This window comes from Panthera leo, chromosome A1, assembly GCF_018350215.1.
Source record: "Panthera leo isolate Ple1 chromosome A1, P.leo_Ple1_pat1.1, whole genome shotgun sequence".
Taxonomy (NCBI): Eukaryota; Metazoa; Chordata; class Mammalia; order Carnivora; family Felidae; genus Panthera; species Panthera leo.
Window position 1 is genome coordinate 171,060,745 of NC_056679.1, and position 14,123 is coordinate 171,074,867.

Consider the following 14,123-nt stretch of genomic DNA (forward strand, 5'->3'; position numbering starts at 1 on the left):
GGAGAATTTATATGCATATACATGTACTTCATTTCTGCAGATACCTTTTGAAGTGGTGCTGTTAAGAATCTCCCTCAAAAGCTAGTCTGCTCCCAGGTGTTGCTGGCCATGTGAGAGGGCAGGATGTAAACTGAAACCATAAATGAGTTACAAGGATCATTTTCTCTGAACAGCATTACATCAAAGATCAGATGGTGCCAAAAGATGATGCACTCAGCTCCCTCTCTCTAGAGACCTAGTCTTAGCGATCCGCCTAACCCTGCGAGTGCTGTCTGGAGATGGAGCACACCATGGAGGAAATGCCCTGCAACCAGAAGACATAAAAAGACAGAACACTGGGCCATTCAGATAACATATGTCACCTGTGCGCACTCTGGAAAGCAGAGCAAGTGTTAGTTGGTGCCCAAGTTGGCAAACATTCTTGTTTGGGAACTAAATGAAACATGCAGCCACCTAAATGCCACACACACACACAGAAGCTGGCTGCGGTAACAATGGGTAATTACAGAGAAAGCATTGCAAACACCTGACTATTGCACTCAGCCATAAGTGCCGTCCTGCTAGAAAGGAAACCAGGACCTTTTAGGGCACTGCTGTATTACAGCACCTGCTGACACTCTCAGCTCTTCTGTGGCCCGACAAGTTCTCAACCTGTAGAAACAGGGGTAGAGGAGACAACGGGCTCTCAAGAAGATGATGAGAGCTCACACTGGCTAAGCCCACTGGCATGAGCTTTGCTTTGGGTGCGTGTGTCCACTATGGGCACGGAAAACGTCCACGTTTTATTCCCATGCAGCGTGTTACTACCTGTTACAGGCAGGCGAGAGATTTAGAATTCTTTGTGAGTTGGGGTGTCTGAGACAAGCTGTGTAGACTTTCATAGTAGAATTCTTTAAATTCACTCTGCTCGTCATGAAGCCATCTTGAGAGGCCGCTGATGAATATGTGGGAACCTGACAGCTGTGGAATTTTATTTCTAGATTTCAAGGAGGCAGAGAAAGGAAAAGGAAATCTCCTCGCTGGCAACAAAACGAAAGTGTTTACATGTGAAATTAATCGTCAGCGCAAAGAGCTTTCCCAGTCACTCTGTTCCACAATATAATATGCTGCTTGTTTAGCTGCTGAGTCTTTAAAATTTTGATTTCTAAGAATAATAGCAAAGACTTTCGAGAGGAGCCACGAATCAAGTCGGGAGCAAGCCACAAAAGGTTAACACAATGATCCAACTTTGCTTTGCCACCACTATCTGAGACTGTTGTGTGATTTTTCAGGCTTTGATGGTGCCTGGTTTAAGGCAGGCTGCAGCGACAGCTGGCTAATTTGAGCGTGGTGAACACCGAGGTCAGCTGCAAACGTGTGTTGCGCAAACTCCTCCTCTCACCCCTGCCTCATTCCTTTCCAACAGGAACATGCTCAGCACAAAGCAATCCACCTAAAGACTCCATAAATCCAAAAAAGGGAGTTACTGATCGAGGAATTCTCAGATTTCTGCCAAGGCACCCTCCCCTGGGCTGGAGGTCAGCCTGGTACAGTAATCCGAGCCAAACTGTGGACTGGACTCAAGGAATTAAGTTGAATGCTTCAAATCTTGACTTTTAATGGACGATTTTTCTTTTCGGTGATGAAGACAAAACAAAGTACAAACAGCTGATAACAGCCCAAAGTAAACCAGAAGAATAAGTACGAGAACAAAGCTTGGACACAAATCTCATAAGGGATATCTAAGGAGAGATTTTTCCAAACAAAGGGAAAAAATAAAGCAGCTTTTTAAAGCTCTGGTTTGAGATTAAGCAGTTTGTGAATGAACAATAAGAAAGTAAAGGCCACAAAACAAGATATTTGCTCTTTTCAGCAGAAAAAAAAAATACTGGCCTTTGTTAACTAGCAGCAAAACAAAAAAAAAAGGGGGGGCCCCTCAGGCTTAATTTAAGCACAGCATAAGTTTTTCCTTGACCCCATGACCTCAACAAATATGTTAATAAAATCTTTTACCTCCCTGGAGTGGAACCAGACTAAATATTTACTTAACACATTGGGTTTCTAAGTCTGGACCACCTTATTCCTTCATACAAATTGGGATTTACTTGTAATTAAGAAATTAGAAACACTATATTTTGCAATGTTTCTCCTACTTTTAAGATGAAAGATGAGAAGGGAGGGGAAGAAGAAAAAGAAGGAAGGCCCTGGGGGTGGGGGGAGAAAGGGAGAAAAAGAAGAAAACTATACTGCGCTCACTATGACAAAGGGCACTTGTGAATTTCTGCATGGTATTTTCTGTCACAAACGAGGGTAATGCTGCTGATATGCTTTCCAATATCAGACATCTGGAGCTAGCAGGACTTTTTCCAAGCACATTCCAAGGTTAATAGGAAACATCTCGTCTTGCTTTTATTAGCTGGTTTAAGTAATGTTAGGTATGCTGAGTTTCACCTTCAAATAACTATAAGAAGTCTGATTTCTACACACCAAGAATGCCATTTTTTCTTTCCTCTTGTCCCAAAGTATGTGCTACTCACGAAAACCTTATGAAAATTTTCACCAACATAAAAGTCCTCCAAAATCAGTTTCTTTCGTTAAAGGCTTCAAAGACTAGTATTTTTTTTTTTAATTTTTTTTTCAACGTTTTTTATTTATTTTTGGGACAGAGAGAGACAGAGCATGAACGGGGGAGGGGCAGAGAGAGAGGGAGACACAGAATCGGAAACAGGCTCCAGGCTCCAAGCCATCAGCCCAGAGCCTGACGCGGGGCTCGAACTCACGGACCGCGAGATCGTGACCTGGCTGAAGTCGGACGCTTAACCGACTGCGCCACCCAGGCGCCCCTAGTATTTTTTTTTTTTTATCTAGACCTAAGAATTTTGGACTTTTCTTGCTCTAGGTGGATGATGAGATAGCCAGTTGCTTTTGAGGAGTTTGTGGAAATATCAAAGCATTCCTTTTGCTGACAAGTTCAAGACTGAATTTTCCAGAAAGTGTGCATTTTGTCCCCAAGTGCTCATTCCCAAAGAAATCACTCACTCTTCCCATCGGTGTGCCCTCTTCTACTGGCAGCTGCAAATCCCCCAGCCCAAGCCACTCTGCAGCTCCATGCTTGCCCCACACTGCCTTGGTCATTTAAAGACTGCTACCTCTTCAACAGTATCATAACAGATCACCAAATTTGGAGGGAAAAAGTCATTTCTATTGCAAGAGGCTATAATTAAAAGTAGTTTAAATCAGATGCTAGCTGACTGTCTTATCAGTTTGGCTTTTAAAAAAGGAAAAATACAGTCAGATCTGTACCCACATGCTGTAAGTGCTCAGGTCATAGAGAGGCCACTAAGAAGTTTCCATCACCTGTCCTCTGCGAAAACTGGCAAAAAACTACAAGTACCAGAGGATAAGAGTAAGATTAGGATGGATGTGCCCCCGTGCACCACCTGGATTTTCAACCTCACTGGCAGGAGAAATGGTCTGATTTAGGAGGGATGAGGGCTCAGTCAGGCAGTACTGTGGGAAGCAAACAAGACCCAAAGGGGCAGCCACCCACCCAAATTGATGTAGGGTTTCAGGGCTGGGAGTCACCGAAGACACACATACATCAAGAGTGTGAAGGTAACTGCAAAAGGAAGAGGAATGCCAACTTGGGAGGCAAAATTACCTCACTTATATTCTAACGGACATGAAAAAGGTAGTATTAGAAACTCAAGGGGTGCCTGGGTGGCTCAGTAGGTTGAGCGTCCAACTTCAGCCCAGGTCATGATCTCAAGGTTTGTGAGTTCGAGTCCTGCATCGGTCTCTGTGCTAACAGCTTAGAGCCTGCAGCCTGTTTCGGATTCTGTGTCGTCTTCTCTCTCGGCCCCTCCCCAACTCATGCTCTGTCTCTCTCTCTCTCTCTCTCTCTCAAAAATAAACATTACCAAAAAAATTAAAGAAACTCAGGCCTTGATTCTAAGTCCTGACTACATTCTCCAACAACACAATACTCTGACCTCATGTTTTTGTTTTTTTCCCCCCCCTCAGTCTCTCTTCCCTTGTAAACCAATCGTTAAAACTTGACTTCTCCAAAGGAAGAGAACTATGAACAATACACAGGAGTTGCTGGAACCCACACAGGGAGAGTATGTAAATCTGGAGACCCCAGTTTTCTGTGGAAATGCACACGCGGGTTCACTATAATGTCTTTAGGCATGTTTCCCAGGTGTGCTTATTTAATCCTCGGTGTGGTTCCAAGGATGAAATTCACCAATACATCACAGTGCCGCAACAGGTTGAAGCACACGCGTAAGGGGATCTGGACTGGCTGCCATTTCCATCATCCTCATCATTTTACAGATGAGAATACTGAGGGAGACACATCAGGGAGCCTGCCCACAGAACCCAGCAGTAGAGAAGGCAGGATGCAAACCCAGCCTCTCCTCTCATAGAATACTGTCTGTCGACAGACATGGACCTCCTCTGCCAGTTCCCCAGGGCCACCTCGAGTGCCGACATAAGCTCCCCCGAGTGCCGGGGCCGGTTTTCAATACCCCAAGTACAGGAGGCGCTGAGCATCTCTGCTTAGTGCCTACTAAGCAGACACCTACTATCAAGAGGCATTTTCTCAAAAATATTTGTTGCTCTGCTGCCTGTGTTGCCCTTCAAAAAAAACTTACCTAAAAACCAATTAGCACTGTCTGAGGGCAGAGAGGGTTTGCTCTCCAGCATCCATGTGTTGCCACAGTCCTTGAGGAAAGACTGCTTTTAGACCGGCAACTCTGGCTTGGTTATGTTAAGACTTTGGATCTAATTAAACCCAAGCTACACTGGTCATCACACTTTTGTCTTTTTTCAATTTTCCGTGGAAGGAAATGTTTAGAACAAAACAAGTATCTAGCAATGGCTGCAGCTAATTACAAAGGGCATTTACTGAGAAACCAAATTGTTTTAATATGACCCCCAAATGAACTCTCAACCAACTTCCCAGAGGGCCTAGCAATGCACAGTCTAATTCAGAAGATCTTTCTTTCATCAAATGTATTTGAAATCATGTTCACCGTAACTTTGCTTTCCAATATTTCAATTTAAAAACAAACTGCTTAAAGGAGAATTAGAACCTTATCTTTATCAATGATCTTCAAATATACAAACCATATATAGTTGACCTTTTAACAACATGGGATTCAGAGGCACCAACGGCTTGTGCAAAAATCTGTGTGCAATTTTTAACCCCCCCCAAACTTAACAGCCATAATTAACACATTTCATATGTCATATGTACTATATGCTGTATTCTCGCAATAAAGGAAGCTAGAGAAAAGGAAATGTTATTAAGAAAATCACAAGGAAAATACATTTACTGTCCTGTATCTATAAAAAAATCTGCATGTAAGTGGACCAGCACAGTTCAAACCTGTGTTGTTCAAGGGTCAACTCTACTACATAAAAATATGAAATCATCCTAGTGGAGGAAGAAAAGAAACACTCATTAGCCCAGAGAGACAGTGTATAAACTACTAAGAATGGTAATTCAAGAAAGAGAAACAAATTTAACCTGACTCCGTTTGGAAACATTTAATTAATGCAGAAGAAATGCAGATATTCCTAAAGTCAGAAAAATGGAAAAACAGAGACGGGGTAACAAGCCAATTAGCTATTATCATCATGAAGGCACTAAATAGCAAATAACAAAGCAGGTGATCCTCAGATTACACTGATGCAATGTATTCCATCCCACTCAAAAATACAGCGTCCCTCTGGCTTTGTCTAAACAGTGTAAGAACAGCTGATAAAAATTCACAATAATCAGATGAATTGCTCTAGGATGCCAAAGAACAAATTTAATTGAATCCCTGATTGAATTGATTGTGACAGTGTAGACAGTTAAGCTTCATATAATAAAATTAAAACTTTAAAAGCAGTCATCATGAAAAAAAAAAAAAAAGGAAAAAGAATATGCTTAATAAAGATGAAAAGATGTGGAGACTTGGCTCCCAGACCTTGATAACAAGATCAGAACAATTTAAGATTCTATTATCAAGAAGTGAGCAAAATATGCAAGGGCCTGGGGCATTTCATGATGTATGATTAGACCCAAGTCTCCACAGGGCAGCATGAAATGGACACTCAGTTATGGTCCAGAGCATCCAGGCTTCAGAAACAGTCAAATCCACTTAAGGAAGGATCAAAATTATGAACATGAGGAGGACTCAGAGAAGATGTGGGCAGAATTTCTGATGCTGTATTAACTGAATTGGTTGGGTATATAATCTCAATTATCCAACCAATTAATCAAAAAATATTTGCTGTGTCCTTAATTTTGGTGAGGTAGTCACTATTTGGTAGGTAGCTTTCAATCCTATAGAATGAACATCTTGCCAAGAGTACATCCCATTACTTTGGGCTGGAAGTGCCAAAGCAGCAAGCACATTTCTTCAAAAGAGTTTTTTTTTTTTTTCCCTTGGAACTAAGCCATCAAATCGTGGGGTGTCTGTGCAGGAAAGGACTGGACTTGTAATTAAGTCATGTTTTCAAAACTGAATTCTCTGAACCATACAACAACTGGAAGTCCCTGATAGTGCATGTTTCAAAGAGTGGTTCCTTTCCCTGCCCACTCTTCATTCCTTCAGCCAGCATTCACCGAGTCCCCCACAATGCAGCAGGCACTGGGCTAAGTGTTCAACCATGTGCTGCCAAACCCACACAGCACACTGACAGGCTAAGATTCAGCAAATGCCTGGCAAAACAAGAACAGACTTTCAGATCATGATCCCAGTAAGCCTTCTGGGTAACTTTCACTACCATCATTTAATGAAGGGCATGAAACAGTACTTCTTGGAAAAGTACTTAGTAGCAATCCCTCACTTGGGTCATGTTTATTACTATCTTAGTAAATTTTATCCATCTGACTACCAACTCTAGCTTTTCCTTGACAGTTCTGAATGTCGGTTGCCTAAGATGCAGTATCTTCTCCTAATTTCTCTTCTTTCCTGTCCAAGAACAGGTTTTCCATCCGACACTGACTTTATCCAACAAAAGCGTCCTCAAAATGCCTGGACCCACTTTAAACACAACAACTTTTGTAGATTTCTCCCTGTTCAGCCACCAGACTGCAGTACTTTTCCCCGCTGGAATTGTATCAAACGCAGTTCAGACAGGAAGGCTGTTACCTGCCCCAGTAATCAAAGGACAGTGGCGTGTGATGGTGATCTGAGTACCGGTTGGAGTGGAGAAGGGAGAGGAGCTAGAACTGGACAACCACACCAGAACTTCTGTGCACATTATGAATCTCCCTCTTGTTTTAATTACTTTTTGGTAGGAGTCTTTGGCTCATACTATTACTGGCAATGACTGCTGAGCTATTCTCCCTTTCTTTCCAATCAATGGCTCTGGTTCCCGATTTCAGCTTAAAAGGGGCAAACAGACCTTCCTTTCATTGGCCACGTTCTCTTATGTATCTTCTCTTTCTCCTTTTCAAACACGAGTCCCGTTTGTATTTTTGTCTATGAAAGTAAGGATGAATGCTGAACAAGCACAGCCTAAAGTCAAGGGCTTCAAAACATCTCCAGCTAGATAATCCTAACACTTTTAAGGCACAACGTTAAAATGGGAGCCACTCGAAGGTAATAATAGGCCATGATTATATTTATGAAGATTTCATTACCTTGTGAAACCAAAGCTGATTATGCTTTACCATCATGACCGCCTCAGTCAGGTTGCTGAGACACAGACTGTGGACCCGCTAGAAAAACAGCATTAATAACCCAGCACATAATGGCTCTCCACAGCAATGTTGCAGATGAGACGGGTGATTCTACCCTGAGAGGAGATTCCTCTTTCAGCAGGCCATTCCAAGTGAACCTTTTGGACTCTTTTAGGACCTCTAAAAGAAGGTCAAAAGAAGTATAAAAGAAAGGAGCACCAAATGTAGGAGTTGTTCCTGTACTGTGTGTAGGTTTCACTTAGCTATCCCCCTACCTCCCTACCACCGAGCTACCTTTAATGATTATTACGAGGGGCTTTTCAGTAGTAAATTCAAAATCTACCTGTGCTCATCTCATTTCCTGGGCCATAAATTTTATAACCTGAGCTGTCACAATTCTGCAGAGTATTCGGCTGTTACTAGCTATAAATCTCAAGGTGAGTCGCCTGGTTCTGCCCAGAAATAACAGATCTCCATGTTTCCCCAACTACTGACTCATTCATTTATTCCACAGACATTTATTGGTCACTAAGGATGTGCCAGATCCTGGATAGGTACTGAAGCAACAATCACACTGGTTCAGAGACATGGGATCTGTTCCAACGTCCCATTAGGACATGTCAATGAAAGTTAGGGTTTCCTTCCACTGTGCAGAAAGAGAATGCCAGTCAACTTCACTAGCTGTTCTAGAGTTCCCTCTCAGTGATGAAACTTTTCCACATCTGAATTCACCATCATGACTAGAGAGGAAAAGGAAACAAAACAAAACAAAACAAAACACAAGGCATCACAGTCTCAACTACCAAAGAGAGAGGTGATGATGCCCATGTACTAGTGGCCAGTGTTCTTGTTTCAAGTTTACAGACTTGGAGGATAGAAAAACAGATGGGCAGAAATAACCCAGCCAATAAGTAGAATGTTGTGTGATGACTGTACAGAGAAAACATGAGATTATTCCTACTGGATATGCAGGGGTGAATTTTGTAGAGGAGCTGTTATTTAAACTCAGTCTTGAAGAATGGCTTTATTCTGTCAGAAGGAGCCTTCTTTCTAGGATTGAGTAAGCAAAGGCACAGAGGGACTCCTGGGGTATGTTTAGAGTCACAAGTGCCTGGTTCCTCTAGGAAAATATATTCCATTGTGGCCAGAAATAAGATTCGTTTACATGGTTCCTGACATGACTGCCCACTGACAGAAACTAAATTTATGAAGGTCTAAACACAGAAATTAAAAAATAAATTATTTAAAAGTATGAGGTGAGAGTAGGCATAAAGAATTCAAGGAATGACATTTACCTATGTTATTTTTACCAAGAGGATCAGGTAAGTCCAGCCTCATCTGAAGGGACTAAAAGAGTTAGTGAAGTCATTTCACATTGAGAATCTTGAAGCTGATTCTAAGCTATGAGTCTAGGCTGTAACCAGAAGAAATTCAAGGAAAATCCTTCTCAGTCTTGGCTTTCCCCAACTTCTGTGTGTCATGTGATGAGATTCCCTTCAAATGGTCACTAGACTATTGACCAACTTAGTAACAGCCTGTAGGCCTGTAAACAATTTTATGATGATGATGTCAGTGTTGGCTTGAATTTTGAGTAAGTATGTCTGACTAATCAGGAAGAAGTGGAAAGAGGGAACCAACCGGGTACGTGTGGTTACAACTGATTAGCACGTGGCTCCACCCAGTTAGCCTCATGAAGGGAAGTGTGGTGCCTCCTCTCAGGCAGCAGCAACACCCTCTCCGGCCACATGGGCGCTAATGAACCTGCTGTAATTGGCCAGTGGAAGTGGTGCTACCTTCTCAATAGAAACAGGTTAACAGTGCTCCCTTCTTCTTTCCCAGTTCCTTGTAGCTAGGGGCCAGCCTTCTCTCCACCACTCCACCCCAGCCTGAGGACAGGGAGATGCAACAACAAAATAAGCTACCATCTAGCCAGGAGTATATAGAAGTGTGTGTTCTTTTCTGTTGGGCACAATCAAAAGGCAAAGAAGCGGACAGGTTGGAACCCGAGTGATGGCCTGGGGCCAACTCTAAGATGCTGGCTTGGTGGCTTCCTATAGCTTAGCACATCAAGTCCTTGGCTTCTAGATCTAGTTTGTGAGGTCTGTGCTTGATGGCACAGAGGCCCTAAACAGGACAGTCTCTACTGTGTACAAATGCATCGTGCTTACTCTTGCAAGCATATGTTTCTAATGTATTCCCTTCATCTGGAATACGCTTCTCTCCCATCTAAATCTATCCAAATAGTCTTAGTTCTTCATTCACTTAATAATTATTAAGGACTAGTGTTAAGCCCTAGGGATAAAAGCTTAAGAAGGCATGACACCTGCTGTCAAGGAGCAAATAGTCCACTCCTAGGTTTTCAGTTGAGTGCCAACTCCAACCAATTATTAACGGAACTCTATACTGAGGATTCTGAAATCCGATTCAGGCTGAATAATAATAATGGGTATATCAAGCTTGATTAGCAATGTCTGCCACATGGGTAGCAGGAGTTCGTGATGGCATGCATGCCATATACTTGCCATCTCTGGGTCTGGCTTAATTTCTACCTCCTTAAAAAAAAATTTCCCCTACAATCCCCATTCCCCAGTGTTCAATAGTATCATTCTTCTGCATCTTACAATTTAGAACTAGATTCTATTGCATTACATTAAATTTGTCACACATGTTAGCCTTCTTTCCACAACTAAAATCTAAGCTGACTGAGGGCACAGGTCAAGTGTGCATCTTCTGTAATGCAAAGAACCAAGCACAAATAAAATGCTCAAAAAATACTTGTTCAGTTGACAAGGGAATAGGTGCACAATCTCACCAAGAACTTTTCTCATTTTCTTCAGTACTCTCTAGTCACGGCACCTTTGTGTTCTCGAGGTCATTTTCATAATATCACAGAATCTGATTATAAAGTGGGGGATTTAAAGTTCCAGTACTGGGATCAAAGCTCCTCCTGGATCCTGGAGGGGATTTTTATGGCTACAGGAAAAGTTACTATTAGCTCTAAGTTACCACAGCTGGATCAAACCTAGCGTATCACCAGGTTGATCAGAGTGTGGCTCCAAAGCTGGTAAATGTGAGCAATTGCAAGCCACTCTCTTTTGGCAAGTGGCTTTCTGGACTAACCACAATTTTTTTTCTCTTGTTAGTAAATAATAGAAAATGATTGACTGTGAAAACTAAAATTACATTCACTTCAACTTCCTAGCTCTTAAGAAGAAGGTAAGGGTACAAGTTACTTCCAGATCACCAAAACTAAACACGATTAAGTCTTAAGGATGAATTTTTAAAAGTCCAACCCAATATTTATTGAACTTCTAACATATATTTAAAACTTTATTAAGCGCTCTATGTGAAATTTATAAACCCTCTGGGAGCCTGCAATTTATTTGGTTAATGAAAGAAATGAGTATGATCCAACCAACCAATAACGCAGGAGAGTATAATCTAGTGTTACACCCAGGTTAACACCATGTCATGGCTACTAATAACTGAATTGATATTTAGAATTTAGTTGAGAGCCATGTTAATGCTTAAATCCCAAACCATTAGAGCTGCTAAACCATTAGCTGCTGCTAATCATGCCCTCACAGATCAATTTCAGGGTCACTGCTATTTTTTAAACCAGTAAGATAGAAATCTTTGAAGCTGTCCCTACCTGCAAAATATGTCTAGAAATACCCATTTCAGATAAATTTAGACCCAATAAATGGTATTTTTAGCAACCATGATTTCTACAGATGTGGGCTGAGATTTATGGTTAATCTGTTTTCCAGTTCAAAGCAAAGGAGCAGTTTAAAATTGGAATCTTTTAATATATCGTGATCAACCAAGATGACATAGTCCAAGTACATTCAATACATTTTCCTCTGGTATATTCAAATTGGATTTGCGGATATGATTTCCTTATCCCTAGTCTTTTCCCGTAGAACAAAGGAATTACACAGATAATTCAGGCAAATCCTTCCCACTCCTACATCACTCCAGGAACATTCTGAATAACCAAGATGAATCAGATGAAATCAAGCTTTTTGTTTTGTTTTAAGCGTAATTATTCTGATAACTATGTCAGTGCTCCATTTCACTTTGGCTGTGAGGATAAGACCTTAGGAGACTTTTCAGCCAGGAACAGCACTAAGGAAAAACATGTGGAAGACCAAGGGAGCCGGTATTTCACCCCAGGGCTCCCCATCCCTGGTGTGGATGAATATTTAACGTATAACGCTTGTAATCTAGAGGTTCCTCATCTAATTTAGTGAAGTATTCACATTTTAGAAGTTTATTTTTCTACTTCAGAAGTACTCATTTCAGGATTTCAAATAAAATGAATGTCTTTAGTATTTTATGATGATCTGCTTTACATACAAGTTTTTAAGAATTCCACCAGGTTAAAATAGAATGAGACTCTAAATAACTCTTTATTCAAAGATTTCTGCTCAAATGCCTTCTACCTGAATTATCTATATAACTCAAGATGAAGCTGGGCTGGGGTTAAAGCCGGATAGATCATCCCTACTGTCCTAATTCCCCAAACAATCCCCAATTTCCCCCTTACAGTGCGCTGGAAGGCCTTGTGTAAAATAGCACCAGATAAAATTACCCTCCTAGGTACTCTTCAGCAACTCCACAATCAACTGAGCAACCTATAAATTTACATTCCAAAGCCCAATGGCACAGCGACCAATAGTACCTCATTCCTCCTCAATCTTTGTCTTTCTCTTTTAAATAAGAAAACCTTATGTTAATGGGGAGATTATTGAAAGAGTCTCCTTGTAAGCCATGAATGCCACTTCACAGACTGTACAAAAAGCAGAGCTCTATGAACAGTACAATAGAGTCAACTCATCTTTGTGAAAAGCTCAGCATCAGCCTTACAGAGAACTTAAATAGTTCCAATTCCTAGATCTCTATTAAAACATAATGAGTCCATGCTTATGCCACTGTGAGTCCATGCACACACATACGCAAAGGCAAGTTTACTGCACAGAGGGTAGTCATTGTAAATCAGGACTTAACCTTGACACTGGATTACATTATTTTTTCAAGCTATTCAAGATCATCTGCTCATTCTGAAGTATTTTCTTCTCATTGATGTATCTGAAGCAAGTACTTTTAAAATAAAACACCTAAATACCAAAAACCCATACAAAATATATCTTAGATATTCAAATTTAGCAAAAAGCCAAATATAAATTAAATACTGAAAATCTCTGCAGACTTGCAATATTTTGTTAATTGCAATAATAAATAAATAAATAAAATAAAATAAAATAAAATAAAATAAAATAAAATAAAATAAAACAGGCAACTGGAAAAAAATGCACATATACCAGATAACCTAAAAAGTTTGGGAAGGAGTTATTGAAAAGAACACTCTGGTCAACTAAGACACAGCAAAGTAAACTCAAAATTGCACCTTTGACAGTACTCCTGAGTTGTATAACAATATATTTTAACTATGTAAATGGTGCCCCCAGAATTGCCCTCAGAGAGTCCTCTACACAGAATACACTGTGATCAGTGCCTGGGAGAGTTAACAAAGTGGTTGTATTCTTCTGGTAATGCAAAGACACTCTAGGAGTCTTGAGTGTCTTGAAATTATTGTTGTGAAACATCATCATTTTAGGGTATATGTAAAATGTCTAGATACTGAATTGTTCTGTTTTGAATTCTGAAGTCTACCTGTAATTTTGTACCCTGGAATGAGCTGATTATAAATTTGTATTTGGCATAAGCCCTTAACTAAACCAGATAAATACACTGAAATTAGATCCTCTTTAGTGTTTTAAATTATGTAAATGGAAATACATGTTTAACAGAAAAGGCATGTTCATATATTTTGCAGAGGTGGCCAGGTATTAAATCTGCTGCTTCCCTAGAAGAAGTTTCCATTGTACGCAGGCTAAGTCTTCATGTAAGCTAGTTACAGAGATCAGCAAAGTAATTCCAGTTCTAATCAAGGAAAGAAAATAACTCCATTTTGCCAAAAAGGATAAAAGGAGGTATAAGATGCCTCTAATAAGTTTTTTAAAGAATATAATGAAACTTTTTTTTTTAACATTAATAGGTGCAGAAACTTTGAAGGGCTCAGACTTCCCAGAATAAGCAAATTGTTAGAAAGTTACTTGGAATCACCCACAGACAATAACTGTCGGTGGTTTCATTTCAGGCAATGGGCTTGTGCCAAAAGGGACTGACATCTTGATGAAAGGGTCACCAAAAAGTTGTGAGAATTTTTCCATGAGTAAAAATCCTTCCAAGAGCAACACACTGTGATTTCTCATTCTGCCACCATACATAAAGGACAACTGTAAGAAATTAACAACATGTAATAATAATTCAGATTTACTCTTCTGCACTCAAATTGTTCCAACTTTCATTCTCGGCTTTGGCACACACGCTTGCCTTTCACGAAGCTCATTCCACTCACTAATACAGAAACACGGTATTTACTCTTTGAGCCTGACCT

The 14,123-nt window shown here is 40.6% G+C and overlaps 1 protein-coding gene and 1 long non-coding RNA gene across 8 annotated transcripts in view; one reads left to right on the forward strand and one right to left on the reverse strand.

Moving 5' to 3' along the window:
• The window catches only part of LOC122223989, a 54,680-nt gene extending 52,679 nt beyond the window's left edge, over positions 1-2,001 (forward strand). For all 5 annotated transcript variants that reach the window (XR_006204595.1, XR_006204598.1, XR_006204594.1 and 2 more), the window contains one exon: positions 41-2,001. This is a non-coding gene — a long non-coding RNA (uncharacterized LOC122223989). The remainder of the gene's footprint in view (positions 1-40) is intronic.
• The window catches only part of LOC122223981 (neuronal regeneration related protein), a 110,019-nt gene that overhangs the window by 11,085 nt on the left and 84,811 nt on the right, over positions 1-14,123 (reverse strand). The window lies entirely within an intron of this gene.